At 36.8% G+C, this 19,461-nt stretch overlaps 1 long non-coding RNA gene across 1 annotated transcript; it reads right to left on the bottom strand.

Annotated features, from left to right (window-relative positions):
• Positions 1–651: 651 nt before the first annotated feature.
• On the bottom strand, positions 652–15,968 carry LOC113057616 (uncharacterized). The gene is made up of 3 exons (XR_003277855.1): positions 14,859–15,968; positions 2,338–2,417; positions 652–1,154 (listed from the first exon to the last, which is right to left on the bottom strand). It is a non-coding gene; the product is annotated as an uncharacterized LOC113057616 (long non-coding RNA).
• Positions 15,969–19,461: the final 3,493 nt, after the last annotated feature.

The following is a 19,461-nucleotide window of genomic DNA, read 5'->3' as shown; positions in this document are numbered from 1 at the left end:
CCAAAAGTCTCACAAAGACATTTAGCATTTCATAGTTGACTCTCCGTTAAGCTGCACTGCGTTTTTATTGATGAGGTCCATTCATGGTGGTAAAGAGTTTTTTTTATTTATTTATTTATTTTTTTATTTTATTATTATTATTTTTTTGAATCACACATACATATTATATATTCAAGATTCAAGATTTTATTTGTCACATACAAGTTATATGACATACAACAAGCAGTGGTTGGCATACTCTTTTTAGAGAAATTACAAATAATGAAATATCCGAAAAAATAAGGAGAAATAAAAAGATAATTAAATACAAATAATGAAATATACACAATATATTAAACTACTACACAGAAACCGTGTAACAATGCTACAAGAACTGCTATACAGATGATGTGCAGAGATGTAAACAACGTGCAAATGAATTGCATAGTTAGGTTGTCACGAAAAAGTGCAGTGTGCAAAGAGTTATTGGGTAACCCTACACAACCAGAGTTTCTAAAGTGTAGTGTGTTCAATGCCCATTATTTAGTAGTCTGATAGCGTGAGGGAAGAAACTCCTCCTGAGCCGCTCTGTTTTTGCCTTCAGACGGTAGTGTCTGCCTGACTGTAGCAGATGAAACAGTGGATTTCAAGGGGGGGGGGGGTGGGGTCTTTAAGGATCTTTACAGCCCTAGATTTACATCTCCTGATGTGGATGTCTTGCAGAGAGGGGAGAGATGTTCTGGAGATGTGTTTAGCGGAGCGCACTACTCATTTCAGGGCTTTAAGTATATATACTTTAGAGTATATATACTGTATGGTATATGTGGTGGACCATTTCAAAAGTAGCAGTGAGTATCTTGTCTGTCCACTCATCTCGTCCTTACAGACTGCACCAGATGTGGCAGTTCTTGTGTGAGATGTTACTCCAATTTTTATCAAAACACTTGCAAATTGAACTTGTCTAGGTGGACATGTGGCTGCAAGGATGATCAGCTGTCCTTCCTGTCTGCCTGTAGCACTGTCTTAGGCATCTTACTTTACAGACATTGCTGCTTATTTCTCTGGCCACATCTGCAGTCCTCATGCCTTCCTGCAGGACTATGGCATGTTCACAGAGATGAGCAGGAACCCTGGACATCATTCTTCTGGTGTTTTTAGAGTGAGTAGAAAGGTTTCTTTTTAACACACACACACACACACACACACACACACACACACACACACACACACACACACATATATATATATATATATATATATATATATATATATATATATATATATATACAGAGAGAAAGAGAGAGAAATAAGGTTACATTCATTCATGCTGTTTTTTATGTCTTCATTTTATAACAATAGTGCAAAATAATACTGTGCTTGTTTATATATTCTTAAATTACAGGTAAAACCTTCATAATCTAAGCATGTAATTAGTGGCTAAAATATCTATTAAAGGGTTGGTTTACCCCAAAATGTGGAGGATTGGGGTTATGGGTGTTGGGGGTTTGGATGGGTGAACAAAGGCCTCCTGTTGCGAATCGAAACAAAAACAAAACAAAAACACAGCAATTCGCTACAGGAGGCTTTTGTTCACACCCCTGGAGCTGTGTGAGACACTTTTTTTTAATGGATGGGCACTTTTTATTTAACTTATTTTGGACTGAAGCACTGCAATACCCGCTGATTGGCATTAATCACCTTGAAAGATCAAAAACTATTTTTAATATAACTCGTCTGTAAGAAGAAAGTTATATACACCAAGGATGACTTGAGGGTGATTAATTTATGGGCTAATTAAATTTTTTGGGTGAACTAACCCTTTAACTAACAGTAGTATGTAAAAAATATGAAAACCTTTATAATGTTAATACTTATAAATATACAATTTATGCAAGAATATATTGCGTCAATATACATGTATATAATTGTTCATATTATAGAGATTTTTCATTATTACAAATCACATTGTTTAATTTTTAATTTGTTTGTTTATTTATGCATTTTAGCACTTTGAACTCCATAACATAAGAACTATTTTCAAGTCTTAATTTAAATTAGATTAAAAATGACCTTACAGTTAATTAATCTGAAAAAGCAACTATTACAATAACATCAGATTTGGCACCATTTTAAGTTGTAAAATAATGAATTGACCTAAACAAAAGTCATGCAAACTGTTCCTTAGATGAGATCTATTTTTACATTGTTTTGAAAACATTATTGTGAGCATATCTGACATCTTTTGCATATATCCATTTATAGAAGAAAAATGAAGGAAACTGTAATGTATTCTTCTTTGAGTAAAATGTTTACAGAACTAGACTCAATCCCACAGTTTGAAAATAAACATTTACTTACCGCTCAGTCGTTCCTGCAATAAACTTGTTGTTCAGGATTTGGAAGATAAGTCCTGAAACCCTCTGATAGAAGTGCAATATCTGAGAACAGGAAATGACAACAATCACCTCTCAGTCTGTTATTTGACAAAAGCTATACTGGAGTTGCTCTCCACAAATGCATTTTAAATGAACTTTGGGCTTTGAAATTGACTTCACTCACTTTTATATTTTTCCTTTGCTGTTTTAGTGTGTTATTTCTCATTATTTTGACTTTGTGTAGTGCTTGATTTACAGCCTCAGGCTGTAGCTTAAGTACTGATCTCTCTCAATGCATCCAGATGTAGCTTTCATTCTTAATTCTATGATCTCTTCCTCCTCACAGAACACCAATGACAACTTCTGATCTTCTCTTAAAGCTTTCAACTGAGAGAGTAACTAGTTTTAAAACTTATTCTCCAAGCCTTTCCAACTTGATTTCTTTAAGGTCCTTTCTATTTCCCCAAGATCCAAAAACAAATCAGAAGAAGATTTCTGGCTTTGTTTTGCTGTATGATCTTGTTTGTGGTCCATCCTTCAGTGCTTGAAACTTCTTGAGTCAAGGCCAATAGAGAGAAAAAAACTTTAAAACATTAACGTTTAGTGTATTTCATTTACCAAAATTATAACCAAGCAGTTTAATGGAGTTGATGTTGTGATTTGGATATATGACATTTGTATGAAACCGATAAATCCAGAGTAGAAAATAAATTCAAACAACTACTTCTGAATGTGGAATAAATTCTGCAAAACAATATATACTTTCTTATTTATTAGCAGAAGAAATCAATATATTAAATTATATGATATTGAAAATATACAGAATATATTGTGTTAATATATTAAAATATATTGAGCAATGCATAAAGTATTGACACTTTTCATTTATTATATAGATAAATAAATACATTTATGTATGCATGCATGTATTTATATATACACTCACCATTACATGTATATGAAATTTAATATTATATGCAAGTTATCTACAAACAATAAAGAGATAAAAGTATATGAATATTCATTCTTAATTGCTATATATTTTTGCATGCATATGAAGTATAAGTAGTTCTCCATATATAGAAATGTGTTCTTTAATGTATCGCATTATATTTTCCTGTATTATTACATTTTGTGTGTGTGTTTTGTAAGGGAAATGCGTTAAAATATCCTCTTTGCAGGACCAAACCAGCAGTTTACTGTTATCGCCGCTACGTGGCGACAAAGACCATATTTTCAGTACAACAACGAATAATTTATTCTCTCTTCTCCAATCTTCGCAGTTGTTGCAAAGCTGAAACTGCAGCTAAACACGTGACACGAAACAGAAAAATGTGAAAAGATTTTCAGAAATATAATTTCAGTGTAAGGTCCGTATTGAAGACTTTTTCGCCTGTTTAATTAATATTTGGCAACATTAGCGGCAGCATGAAAGGGTGTTTTTTTAAACATAATTTTGTATAATTACTGTGCAGTACTTAACTAATCTGGTCAGTTATGTAAACTCAATATAGTTGGCTGGCTATGAACACAATTGGCTGCTATTAATGTTAGTCCACAATTATGTTACATAACATGCTTATGAAAAAAAAGATAACTATAGGGAGGGGCAGCAAATACAATTAATAAATGGACACTGTCTACCTGTGCATAACCAGTTTGCTCTCTCTCCCTCCCTCCCTCTCTTGCGCTCTCGATCAAATACATAGCGTCTATACTCAAGTGAATTGGCTCTGCAGTACTGTGATTGTAAACAACTGCCTGGCGTCCCATTATCTTTCACTATAAATATAAGTAAATATTCCACGCAGCTGCCAAATATCTAGAGACTAAGGATGGCAGTAAACTGCAAAATATATACACTTCCATCAGTCAAACAGCAGCGCGTGATTTGAGCACTTGATATGAACTTGGGACACATCAAGACGAGCATCCCAAGGGTTTAGGCAGACCGCGGTTGCCAATGTGGAGCTACTTAAGACATCTGCTCTCTGTGATTGGAACTTCGACTCTGTGTTCAGAAACAAGGCTGCATAATGAATGCAAACTCAGGACTCCTGGAGAGATAGTGTTAGTTCTTTGTGAATGCTATTACCATGCTAATAACAAACTGCTTTTTTTCCCCCTGGGGAAAAATTACCGTAACAAAAAACGACTTTGCATTGGTTTATGAAATTATCGGTAGCTCCTCTCAACCCTGGAAGTACCACCAGGGGGCAGTTTAACTATGTGATTCAAGATCATAGCTGCCAGAAGTGTTAAAGCAGAATCTATGAGTTTATCTGTCGGAAGTAAACACTCAGTGACGCTATGTTTTCACTATTGCATTTTAAATCAACCGATTTCTGATAGAGAAGAGGAGGAGAAAAGCGTTAATGAGACAACAAAGAGACGCATTTGAGTGTACAACGAACGCAAGCAGCATTTATAAGTCCAGTAATAAGTAATATATTTACCAATTTTCATCTATAGATTAGACACCCTCTGCATGGTCCTGAACTAGCAAATGTGCACTGGGGTAAAGTAAGGGGACAGTCTGTTCTACTGTGATTAGTCAAAAGGAAATTTGTGAACAAGGGCATAATTTGCACTACAAAGACTATGTTTTCTGCAGAAAGCATGCAAGCTTAAGTCATTGTTTAGTGATAGGTTTTTGTTGCTCAGTTTTCTTTCTTTCTTTCTTCCTTTTCTTTTTTTTTTTTTTTTTAAGTAAAAGTGTATTGGGCTTATCTATGACAACGTTCCCCAAAACCAATCAAAGCCAATTTTGAAACAAGTGAGATGATAAAGTTTCATGTCTTGCTGTCATTTGTCATTCTGAAAAGATGATGAACAGATCTTTCACCCATCGCTCTCTAGGGTTCAGGATGCCGTATATAGAATTCCCAGTCAGTATTCATCCCCTTCCAGGCAAAACAAAACAAACAAACAAACAAAAAAAACCCCTGGAGAGCATAGAAACCTACACACCTATCCATGCATAATCTTTCATTTCAGCCTTTCCTCACAATTGAGCGGGGCAATGCGCTCCAGCACTTGTTTAGACGAGTTGAGCCACAATTCATGATTTGCAGTAGAAGGAGTATGTTAAACAACCTATTTCTCAACTCATTCCCCACACAGCCAGCAGGGCACTGAAATCGACTTCTGGAGACAGCTGTGGCTTTGAAGTACGACAAATAAGTGCTATCAGGCAACTGGCGAGCAGAGAATTGCTCACCATATTATGTTCTTCGACTGGGGACTGCTAAGCTAATGAGTTTGCTCGTCTATCTTCTTAGGTTTTGTTCCTGCTTTTGTGTCCAGGCCTTTGAGGATCTAGTGTCAGGCATTGTTATACTGTTCCCATTGTTACTGCCTCAATCTCCATTTCTTCTAGAATTTAGGGAATCCTGATGCAAACATTTTCACATGGAAAAGACAGTAAGGCCCTAGAAAGTAGAGAATAACATGTAATGCTGCACACAATGAGGAAACAGTGTTAAAAATACACACAATGGGTAACATACAGTACATACTTGGGAACTCTACAAGGAGACCAGATTTAAGTCTGTACTCAGATGTATCGCAGTCCCATTCTCTTTCTCTCTCCCTTCACTCTAAATATATACTGTCCTATAATTTAAAGAGGAAAAAATACAACGAAATTCATATTTAAAGAAAGAATTCCCAAGGGATATAATTGCAGGAAAAGGTTTGTGGAATTTCTGCAGAGACTGGTCTGATCTTGACACAAAAGTACTGTGTCAAAATAACAGACATACACAAAATGCTTAAATATCATGTTTTTATACACTACATAAGCATCACAATACATTTGAAATTTGGATTTAATAATTGGTTGAATGTGACACTTTTGGCAGTAATAACCTGCCCTGAACATTTCTTACAACTGCAGGTTCAGACTTACACAATGGTCAGAAGGAACCATTTTTTGCACCATCGTTCTTTGCAAAATTGATTCAGTTAAGCAATCATTTTGGGATGTCTGGTGTGAATAGTTCTCTTGAGATCATGCCAAAACATCTCAATGGGTCAGGACTCGTCCAGGTGGTGTGTTTTTTTGCAGAAGCTATTCTGTTCTTAGGGGTTTAAATGCTTCTTGAAACTGAATATAAGTCTCCGTCTAAAATATTACACATATTCACAAATTTTAAGAGTTATCCCCACTTCCTCATTTGCTGTTGCACACACAAAACCTCTTCCTCGCCTTATTCTGAGCTTTTTTTATGATGTTATTGTGCCTTTCCCTATATCCCTGACCATCAAGACTGGAATTCTGCACTTCATAATCCAGGAGACAGCAGCTTTTTTCAAAGCTCCTTTGCTGAAGCAGTGGACTTAGAACCATTTAATGTGATCAGATACACAAAAACAGCTTGAAGTGGATGGATTTAGAGAGGGGATCACAGAATGTTGAAGTACTCAAGAGGAGATCTTCTGGCAGCTTGCGCCTTTAGGCACAATGGTAACATTGATTCAGCTTTCACAAATGAGAAATGAAGTGTGTTTTTCTCTATAGGAGAGCACGGCTATCTCCCTTAATGCATGTTCACGTTTGTGCCTGTTTATAGGAGATCACATAAAAAAAAAAAAAAAAAAAAAAAAAAAAAAAAAAAAAAAAACAGGAACACATTTTTTTACATAGCAAGATTTAAAGGAATATTTTACACCAAAACAAAAATTTGCTGAAAATGTACTCACCCTCAGGACATCCAAAATGATCATGGGTTTGTTTTTTACAGAATGACTTTGGGTAAATTTAGCATTACATTACTTGCTCAGTACTGGATCCTATGCAGTGAATGGGTGCCGTCAGAATGTGTGTCCAAACAACTGATTTTAAAATCATCACAATAATCCTCACTTAACTGACATGACTCCAGCCCATCAATTAATTTCAAGTGCAAAGCTTAATATTTGTAAGGAACTTAACAGATCATTACAATGTTTTAACTTTCAAACCATTTTTTACGAGTGATACATAACATTTCCTCCAGTGAAAAAAAGAATCCCTGATGGTCCTCTCACATTAAAATCCACCAGCATATTTGTTTATAGAAAGATTTGATTTGGAATGTTTTCTCATAAACTGTGCTTGATCTGTGCATATTTCTCTCCTGATACAGACAACATGACCTTTTTTTCACAGCTTTTCACTTCACAAGATGTTAAAGCTCCAATATGGAGGAATTTTGTAATAAAATTTCCGAAAATAACTTGAACAGTGTGATATATTTCCTCCAGTTGTGTACTTACAATATCTCAAAAGTCTCCAAAGATTTTTTATTTCAGAGAAATTCCGATTTTAAATAACTGGCCGTCCTGGAAAAGAAATGTCGCCTCTCAGTGACGCAATGTACGCTCTATACTTTGTTCCACCACACCGGAATATCACATGGTCAAATGCGGAAGTGGTGGTTATGTTATAGCCGCGCGTATTGTTTGATTGTCGTTGTTATGGATCACGATTACTCTTTGGCGAGTATTGAAGTGCCAGTAAAACGTAAGCGTCTATATTCGGATACACACAGACTGTGTGACAAACGGAGGAATAAAACCAGGATAAATTGAAGATATGATATGAATTACACCACATGCCTGTACATTCTGTCACTGTAGCATTTTTTTTAGCAATAACGTTACCTGTGAGAAAATAACATAACGTGGCAAATGGACTGTTTCATTTTCAATAATAGCACTTATAAACAAAGTTATATTGCTCTTTGTACTAAGGTAAGGATTTTTATCACGTGTGGTGACCGATATTATGGCAGTACAATTAAATACAATCGGATATGTGTTGTTAAAAATATATTTAGTCATTACTTGCAAATGTTCGTTCAAATTTACTTTTAGAACAATTGGTTTGAGCACGTTAAACAACACGGCATTAACCATAAACACATAGCCATTTAGCCTCCTTGTAAGTGCGTCCGCCTCCCATGTTGAAGACCCGGGTTCGAGCTCCACTCGGAGCGAGTGCAAGGAGCGTCAGAGAGGACCCGGTAGAGAGGGGTATTACATAAAATAGCGCAATCAGATATACAGGTAATACAAAAACGAATAAATTATGTCATCCGTGATCATGATTCGTTTATCCAATTTAGATACATTGCTATGGTGAAAACGCATTAAAAACGACATCTCCCATCGTCACCTGCTTCATAGCGTCATCAAGCTGTGCCTTTGTTATTGTTGGAAATGCGCCCTGTTGTGGTCAATTACAAAAATCGCATATTGCAGCTTTAATTGATGGACTGGAGTTAGTAAATCTGTGACATCAATTATCTGAACGTTTACAAGTGTTTGCTTCCACTAGGACAAAATGCTTTTTGAATTATTCTCAAGTTAATCAAGTTTTACACAAGCCTGTGGAGTTCATGTGACTTGAGTGCTTCCATTATTAAAGCAAAATGTGGACAAACCATATACTAAGCCATTCTGAAATTAATCTGTAAATCAATATTTTACTCAAATAGTTATTTTTTGTCAAACTGTTTAAAAAAGAAGCGTCTTCACTATTGAATGTGCATAGCAGTTTGTGTAGGCATACTGTATATATTCAATATGAGGCATGTTTCCCTTCTTATGCAGTAGGCTCATTTGATGAGTCTGTGAGAGCATCACACTTGCAGCTGTAACAAAGCTTTTACTACTGTGCATCAGCAAAAGCAGAGCCAGCCAATATCAGCGAAGCCGTCTCCCACGTTACGCTTGGGGCTGCATTCTGGTTAAGACTACAGCCTTGTCCATTCCTATTTATTCAACCATCAATGCCCTGGAAAAGACCACAGGGAAATAAAATAAACACTTCTCACCGCATCGCAGCAGTGGGACTCCTTGCATCTCTTTGCTGCACTGATCTGCCGCTTTTGCACAACCTCGACTGTCCTGCGGTCAGACCCTCAAAAAACAAATTAGCTTGTTTCCCTCTACTTTAGCTCATGTATCACTGACACTTTAAAGGCTCTTGAGACTACTTTTACTTTCGTTGCCACTAGTGTAGTGTTTTTTTATGCCATACTATGGTCGAAGTCTAATATTAGATGTCTTACAGATGAATTATTTAATTCAAGCATTTTAGGGTCACTGTAGTTGAATAGGAAAGTATATGCTCTTTATCCAGACAGGAGCTTATGACCTAGTGACACAAACACACTGATACACACACCACATTACATATGCAATCAAGGCTCAAGGTGGCCGTCCTTATCAAACATATCAAGTTAACCACTGATGTCATTGATCAAAAAGCCAATTCCAGTTCTATTATTGTGACAGAGGAGAGAAAGAGTGTAAAATGACTTTGTGAGGTTTTACCACTTGGTAAACATACCTAGGATCCATTAGACCGATAGGAGATTATCAAGACTGAATGCAACAATGTTGGGGGGATTATTCTAGGCGACCTTCCTCTGCACTTGAAAGGCAATTGGAAACATGGCAATGAGCCATTATACTCACCTTCACTTTGATTATAGCTCAAACATTCTGGTACTACATTGCCATGTGCCCATTTATCCTTATCGATATTCCTTGTCTTCTGATAAAATCCAGCTGTAGCACAACCCAAATGCCCCCCTAGACTTTGCTCTTGGCTCTTAATCACACCATCTCCACTTCTTTAAAGAGATGCAATATCATGCCCCCGTTCTCATCAATGATACGGAGGAAGATTTGACAAAGATTGCTTATTTCTTTTGCCAGAGCTGGCCTCTGGAGGATCAGTGACCTATGTTGAAATATTTATTGTTTTTTTCAGTGATCTTCCAAAAACCCACTGAATATTGGCTAATGAGCCCTCTCTGTGATTCAAATATTAATGTTGTTTAGTTGAGCATATATTTAGTGTTAATAATGACTTTGGTAACAAAAAAGACAAATAGTTAACACGTTTTACAGTTGACACTATTTAATGATAGGTTTAATTGTCTGCAGACAGTAATGATATTAACCATTATTTCTTGAGGTAATAATATGTATAATCTCCATTTATAAGTTCATTAGCACTTTCAGGAACAGACAAGGATTTTGTAAAAACTATTATTTATTTTTTTTACTCTGTTGTGAATATTTACAGGTGCATTTCAATAAATTAGAATTTCGCGGAAAAGTTCATTTATTTCAGTAATTCAACTCAAATTGTGAAACTCGTGTTGGCAATGTTGGAAGTAGAGATTGTGCACCTTAAAAAGTGTGTTTTCTGCTGTAATTGCAATAGTTAACTGGATTCTCTTAAGTGTGTTTTTTTCAATATTCTAATGAGGGATTTTTGCAATTAAGAAATATAATTTTCTCTTTCACTTATGTTGTCATAATAATTGTTTATGCAGAATGCAGAACCCTAGGTGTTTTTATTATTTATTAAATTTTTCTGTTAACTGTGCTACTCACAGCTGCATTTTTACCCATGTTAAATTCAATATATCATTTTACGACAGTTGGGGGAAGCTAGAGATTATGTTTTGTAAAGTTTTAAATATGGATATTTTTCTTACACAGATGCATTGATTCACTACAGAAGGCCACAGTGGAACTGTGGGGAGCACTTTTTATAGTGGATGGATGCACTTTTTTGAGCTTCAAAATCTCAATCACCTCTCACTGCCATTATAACACTTGGAAGAAAAGCCTGGAGATTTTGATTATAACTGATTACATTTGTTTGAAAGAAGAAAGTAATATGCACATAGAAATTATTGAGGGTAAGTAAATCATGGGGTAATTTTCATGTTTGATTGAACTATCCCTTTAGGGTCTCTATGTTCATCATCTCTCCTTTGTTCATCATATACTATGTGATTTTCTGCAAAACTGTTGAATCCCCGACTGTCCAAAATTTGCAGACTGACTCTGAATTTCATGAAACTAATGTCGACATGACTGTAAATCAGAGCAAAAATCTGTGACAAAGTCGTGTGGTGTATAACAGCCTTTAATCATAATAGCCTGTGATGTTCTTGGCTTAATCTGCAGTATTTTTATACTGTATTGGACACGGTGTTGATAATTGTTACTTAATTAATCATCCGACTTCTATTAATGTAATGTACCTTACCTTATCTTACATATGTTCATCTTTAATTAATTAGTTTGTAGCTGAGTTGCAATTAGTTTTAGTTTTTTTTTTTTGGAAAATGCTCATGAATATAGAAATGCATTAGCATTATCCTTTATGATGCATCTTATATGTGAGTCTGCTTTAACCAGCGAGTTGTCTTCCACAGGGACCTTATGCTGCTGGGTTGTTCGATTCACCCTCTGACCACAACACACACACACACACACACACACACACACACACACCGACCGCCTGCTTTTGAGTGACTTGCCCAACACTGCAAACTTGGTTTAATAATAATCCTGTCCTAAACTTGGCTTTGCATAAAGATGAGGAGAGCTCCAGTGCCATGCACATTCATTTCTATCAGATCTCTGGCAGTCCCTGAGAAGTTGGACTGCAGGAAAGTCACACACTGACTATCCTGGTGTCTTCAGCTCAGGCAGAGATCCAGGAATACGTTCTTGAAGAACACCCCCGGCACTCTGCCTCCGAATCTGGCAGGATGGCTGCAGCTGATGACTGAAGCTTCTCTGATGTCTGCTGTATGTCAACCAAAACCACAAGCAGTGTTGGCGCAATTGAAGCTGCAAGCTTTTTTTTTTTTTTTTTGTGGAGATGCTTTATTTACAGAATATTTATAAGGTGCTGCTACAAGAAACATGCATTAGCATTTTCCTTTCAGCCTGAGTTGCATTCAGAGCCGCGCGACTCTTGGAAAAGCACAGAATAACGAGCAATTCATTAAACTCTTACTATCTTCCCTCACAGATGATCATAAAATCAATTTGCACATCTAAAGAGCAAGGAGCTCTGTGAAAAGCAACGGGGCTTCAGACAGCTGAAGGAGTCAGTAATTTTATAATGCTTCGCTGTCAACCTAATAATTATGTTATTAGGGTGCATTTTGTGGTATATAATGCCCTAAAGCTTCAAATCTTTAAAGATTCAAGTCTGAATATGATTGCAATGTGGCACAAATGTAACATTTAGTTGTAAACATGTAAACACTCACTATAATTTCGAACCAAATACTTTTGTATGCAGTGTTAAACTTGACAGCCAATAACTAAAAAACAGCAAAAACATTTTACAATTTTATCACCGTGCTTTGCTCCAGCTCCATTTTCCACCAAAATCAAGTCACAATTCTGCCTTACAAGCTTTGTTTGAGCGCCTGAGGCACATTTAAAGTTGGATGACTTTCTCTAGCTACATGGTAATTGTAAAGTAAAGCTAATTGGTATTAGTCATCCCTGTCAAATAATAAATGAAATTACCTATTCTAAAAGCATTTTACAAGGCAGTTTTACATAGCTGTTCCATGGCTGCTCTGAGGGGCTCCAGATTCTGTGTTAAAATGAAATGGTGCATAAAAGCAGTACTAAAACATGCTGCTCTGACCCTCCGAAACGAAATGCTCTGCAGTAAACTTTGCTGTTGTCATGACAATCAGTGCCGCTTTATTTCCTGTCTGCTCACTCGGCTGTGTGCCACAATCAACAAGCGGCTGCCAGAACAAAAAGTCTAATAGCTTTGTTTGTTTTGAGAAAATGTCTAGCAGCAGGTAAAACAATAACAGTAATACTTTAGAATCATATTTTTTTTGAAGTGTTTGTAACAATTTTAATACAAAAAAGAAGAAAAATATCATTAACACAAGACAACAGTCTATCATATATTTAACATTTGTGAGTGTGATGTGTAGCACACACTGAACATTAATTTATACATTCATATTTTGTAAACGAATTTCATATTTCTCTATTGATATTAGTATTATTTTAATATTTATTTATTCAGTGCTGGATCCAGGATATTTTCATAGGGGTGGTCAGGCAAGGTCAACAAACAGGTGGCACAGCACTCTTAATTTTTTTCAACACAAAACTCAGTTTGCTAAAACTAAAGTTTTTTAGTGCCTATAACACACCTGGACAAAATTAATTTGTATTTAACTGTAACTGAGATGGTGGGGGAATAAATCAAATAAAGCTGAGTGAATCAGACTTTTTTTTTTTTTTGTGCGGAGCTGAAATATCAAAAGTGGATTTGGACATGTCCTGAGTGCACCTGCGGCCTGCACTTTACACTTTGCATTTAGATCATTAAAATAGGGCCCTTCAACTTCAAACATTATTAATAAAACAAAATTATGAATAGAGACATGACATCAATAAAAATAAGGAGATTATAACTGAATGTTAAGTGTGTGTAAGACAAATTTATTCCTTTATTTAATCCAGACATGATTTGTGTGATTTGTTATTTGAAATGCCTCTGCAAAGCTTCCTACTTGAGCCAAGCTTGGCACCACATTACATTTCTGATGCTTGTGTACAGTTATCAAATAGCCTATTTCTGTTTGTTCCCAGGTTCTGTTTAAAATCTAAGGGAGACTGTGCCTTCTTTGGTTTGAGGTCCCATTGCTTCTAGAACACTATGCTGCTCCTCATGAAATCTTTTCCCAATTTTAATGATTTAATAGTTTAAAACTCATTTATCTTAATTAATGTGAATTTCCTGTTCACAAACCCTTTTACTGTGTAATGTGACATAAAATGCGAGGCAAAGTGAAACAGGACATTCAATGAGAAAAAAAAAATGGTGGAACTTGATTTTATTCAGTTGATTGGCTAATGAAAAGTGGTGCAATTACACACAGAATGAAGCGAGACCATGAGCCTAAATTGCTATTTGGTTACTGTTAACATTACCATTAGCCTTTGTGACATCAGTTGAAAAGGTCAATTTAGAGTTTGTTTAACAGTGAAGTGAACCTGAGTTGAAATCTCAATGTACTATAATGATGCAACAGCAATTTTTGCTGCATGTACCATTAAAAAGCCCCTTTGGTTCTGAAATCTAAGTGTGAATTGGCATGATGCATCTGCAAGTAGCTGCTAGTTTCAGCATCATGATAACAATCTGTTAAGTGGCCTTGTCTCTCTGTGCCTGAGCTCAACATCCTCTTAGTGATGAGGGAATTGACACTCTTTTGTTAAACACTATCATGGGAGTCTATCGTTCATGCTGTGCGCTTCTACAAGACACTTCTCAAACCCTGTCCTTGTGATGTTCTGAAGCATCTCAATCTCACTGTATTCTGCCATGATAAAAGAAGCCACATTTCAGTTGGAAACTTGTTGAAACCACAGTCTTTGTAGCGCACATTACACATGACACGGTAAATGAGAAGGTCTCTAAGGAGACACAAAGCTGTATTCATCTGTCTTATTTGCTTTCTTGTTTTGGTTGTTGCTATAGCAGTTGTGAATTGTTGTTATCGCCGTCTAACGAGTGAGCGCAAACAAGCGTGTGGTTTGAAGTTGATCTCCTCTGTTGACCTGCGGTAAATTTCAGCCGGCTGGACAGCATCGCTTTCAACCTTTACTTTTCTGTCGAGGCATGATTGACAGGTGGAATATGCGCATAATTACCATCAGCATTACTGTGACGGGCTCCCAGTGGAAGTGCGGTGTCACCTCGCATGACTTCTCCTCTGACCTGTGCTTCATTCTCTGATCAGACCCTGGCTGGGTCTTTCAAGAATGATGGCTCAGTGTACAAAGGAAAAGCAAAGAATGAGAATAGTTTGCCCTGAAAAGGGTCAGGGAAATTCATGTTTCAGAGAAGTATTTTGCCATTTAAATCCTATCTGAATCAAACAATCCTCTTACAACCTTTGCAAAAACTAAGAAGCAAATTGCCTACAGTGATTTTAGGACCTGAGCTACTCATCTGGAATTAGGGAGTACAGTTTTCACTCCTTCTGGCTATTTATCATTCAAGTTAATGGCACATATTTACAACCTTCCGTGAGGCTAAGAGAAAGAGTTTATTATACTTTTTAAACCCAGATTGTGTATGGAAAGCTAGATAGAAAGACACTGTAATTCTTTTTTTTTATATATATAATGTTTCATGGCTGGAGTTCTAATTAAAACAGCAGGACTGCATATATTGGGTTGTGACGATAAGTGCATCAAGAAAAGATACAAATCAACTGTTTCTTGTCAATTCAGTTATCAGCAAGAGTTTAGTTAGTCAGCAAGGCTAGAACTGAGGTTAAGGGAATCAGAGGCATATTTCAAAATGACACACATTTTATTTTGCAAATAAAATAAGCCTGGGCTGAAAATTGAGAGTGATTTATCAGGTCTACCTGTGTTTGGGGGCTGGATCAAGGCTTTTAGAAATATTACAGACCAGAAAAAGCAACTTCAATTGGTTTTGAGCAGGTACAGCCAACAGATAAACAGATTTGAAAACCAAAGGTGTAAAGGTGTATTTCTGAAAAATAAGCACAAATCGTCGGTCATCTTGGACAAGTCCTAAGAGTATGATATGTGATCTGCAACAGAAAATTAGGAGGTTTTAGCCAGAAGGAAAAATAAATTCAAGTTAAGTTTGAGATTATGAAATGTAAGAAATCTTCCGTTTGATTTTATATAGACTGATTTTAGCACAGTATATACACAGACAATGTCATGTAATGCATGTAAACAAATATATGATTCAAACTCTTACTCAGCATATTAGACCTTCAAGCAAAAGTGTGAAGTGTGAAGTGACATTCAGCCAAGTATGGTGACCCATACTCAGAATTTGTGCTCTGCATTTAACCCATCCGAAATGCACACACACAGAGCAGTGAACACACACACACACACACTGTGAGCACACACCCGGAGCAGTGGGCAGCCATTTATGCTGCGGCGCCCGGGGAGCAGTTGGGGGTTCGATGCCTTGCTCAAGGGCACCTAAGTCGTGGTATTGAAGGTGGAGAGAGAGCTGTTCATGCACTACCCCCACCCACAATTCCGTCCGGCCCGAGACTAGAACTCACAACCCTTCGATTGGGAGTCCAACCCTCTAACCATTAGGCCACGACTTCCCGTGTTTTTTTTTTTTTTTTTTTTTTTTAAATGGTAAATGGACTGCATTTATATAGCGCTTTCAACAGACCACATGGCCATCCAAAGCGCTTTACAATTTGCCTCACATTCACCCATCCATTCACTCATTCACACACCGACTGCGGTGTCTGCCATTCAAGGCGCCATCCAGCTCGTCGGGAGCAGCTGGGGTTAGGTGTCTTGCTCAAGGACACCTCGACACTTGGTCAGGTGGAGCTGGGGCTCGAACCACCAACCTTCCGGTTTGTAGACAACCTACATGAACCACTGAGCCACTGCCGCCCTGCAAAAGATGGTTATACATAAGCTTATAGATACAAAAATATTTGCCCTGAAGTTTCTAAAAACAACAATTCAAGCTGATATTTCTACAGCTCAAGAAACGCCATGATTTTGCCAAGTAATACATGTATCTGGATCAACATCTTCTGATGAAACTGGATCAACATTACTGTCCAAAAATATAGACTTAACCCAATCCCTACCCCTAAACCCAACATTACCCATAATTTTTTTCCTAAAATCAGAGGGAAATGATAGTTGATTAACAAGGGTGTATAAGCACCTAATCCTGATTGTAAGCCTAAAATTGACATTTCCTGAAAAGTTGTCTCTCAATTCTGATTGGTTGATTGGATATTGATGGCAGTATTGACATGTTGTACTTGGTGAAATCACGCTCACCTAACATCTCCTCACCCATGGTGGTCCCAGGCGGACCTGAAGAGCAAGCGTTCTTCTCCTGTGGAACCACAGCCTTCACAATATTAAACACTTGTTTGTAGTTACATGGAAAGTAAGAGCAGCAAGTGTTTCTGTGGAAGTCTAAAGCACCTGCACTGCTTCAAGGTGTCAGACTAACAGAGCATAAGGGAAACTGCAGCACGGTTATGAAGAAAAACAAATTTCACACTCTTTTTTTCTCTCTCTCTAACTGTAAAACAAGTTTTACTCAATCTTGTTCCTCGGGGCAGGGTATTACAGCTCCAAATAAAGCAACACTTGGAGGGAAATGGTGTGGACGTTTTTAAATATGTGCTGCATTGATAAATGTATTACATCTAATTTTAAGGAAATGAAGCCTTGTGTTTATCACTTGGAATTTCTTCAACATTTAATCCTCGTAGGTGATAGCATCACAATAGCATAAGCTAGACGTACCATGGAGCCGAGGGTAATATAACCCTCACAGGTTAATGCGACTAACCCAATACATCCAGCTTATCAGTCTATTTCATTTCCCCCTGATGATCATTTCCAATGCATCATTTAGAGCGGTGCATGAAAACTATCAGCTTGAAGGGCTTTGATGTGTAAGGGCATGGGTAAGCATAATAACAACCTCTCTCCCTGGCATAAGCCATATTAAATCAAATAAATAATGCATTTCACATCTTGTTTTGAATTTAATAACTTACTACAGAAAAGCAATAAGCATCAGAACACTTAAGATCTGGTTATCATAAATCTAATCAACTAGAACTGGAAGTATGCTTTGGTATCTCTCTTTCTCTAGGACCAATTCACTGCTAATGCTAAATAATCTTAGCTTCGCTTTGCTGAAATCCAGTGGTTTTCCAAGCACAAATATATATGCAGTGTGTGCATATAAATATGGGTGCCGTAAGAATGAGACAGCTGATTAAAGCATCACAATAATCCACGAGACTTCATTCCATCAAATAACATCTTGTGTACTTTAACATCACTTCTGGCCAAATATACAAGTCCATAATTCATAATTAGAACTGATTTGGATTGTTTTTGCTTGTAAACAATATTGTGGATAAAGGACTTTTTAGAAGCAATTGGTTGAAGTAAAAAAAAAAAAAAAAAAATGCAATGGATTTTCACAAAATGTAAAATTAAACATAAAGATTTTATTATCAAAGAATCAGCTTTTTGGTCTCACATTCTGCAAGCACTCATTCACTGCAGAGGAGTCATTGGAGAGCAAGTGATGTAATGCTAAATTTCTCAAAATCTGTTCAGATAAAGAAACAAACACATCTACATCATTGATGATTGAGTACGCCTACATTTTCAGCAAATTTTCATTTTTGTGCTGTTGCCACTTGATTACTGAATTGATGAGCTGAACCTGAGAACAGTTTGAGTCTTATTCCTGAATGAATCATTCAAGCTGGTTGTGTGAACCAGATCAAGCAATTCATTGAAAAGATTGATCAGTTGATTGGGTTTACAAAACTGGTCTGATGTTCATCTTTCAGTAGACAATGAGTCGATTTCAGTTTGTTTGTCAGAAAGCTATTATATGACTATTATACAGCCCACAAGTCCTGTGGACCACTGTTACAAGAATTTAATGGTGCTTTGAATTCCTTTTTGAAGCTTGAAAGCCTCAGTCCCCATTCAATGTAACTGCATGGAAAATACACACACAGATGCTTTTGGTGCAGAGTAGTAACAGATGCTTTCTGAATTGCGAATTTTGTGAATGTGAGGACTGAGGAGCAGAAATGTTAAGTGGATGGAAATCCAAATGAAGCTTCTAGAATCCGACTCACTAATTTTGAAGTCACGGCAGGTCGGTCTGCCTTAAGAGCTCCTAATCACACAGAACGTCACAGTATATCTGCAGAGGGTTGGCAGGAGGAGGGAGCAGCAGAGCGATGAATGTGTTATTTACAGCAGAGTGGCTGCATGTACTCACAGAGAGAGAAATGTGGCACCATGGTCCTTCCCAAACCTGAAGGACTGCACAGAACCTCCCAGATTTAGTGCAATCTCCCGATTAATGGTACCAGAAATGTGCAGGTTACTTGAACAAAGAAACGCTCTATAAGAAATACAGAAACATCTATCAGATTTGTTTTATTTTTGTGCCTGTCCTTAGCTAAAACGCCCAATTTTGCTCTTCAATACATCATAAAGCATCGAAGTAATTTGTATTCTGAAGTTATTCCATTAATATGGCTTGCTCAGAAGCATTCAAATGTCAAGCTGATGATTTATGCATTCCAAATGCATTTACGCTCCAATGTCTGTTGCGACGTTCATTGCATATGAATAGGAATGACAAAAAAAAACAGGTATAATGTAATAGAATGTCATCATAACATTGAGTGTATAAGACAAATGGATTACTTTACTTATACTTGGT

This window comes from Carassius auratus, chromosome 39, assembly GCF_003368295.1.
Source record: "Carassius auratus strain Wakin chromosome 39, ASM336829v1, whole genome shotgun sequence".
Lineage (NCBI taxonomy): Eukaryota > Metazoa > Chordata > Actinopteri > Cypriniformes > Cyprinidae > Carassius > Carassius auratus.
The sequence above is the reverse complement of the archived record's forward strand: the minus strand, read 5'-3'. Positions and strand labels throughout refer to the sequence as shown.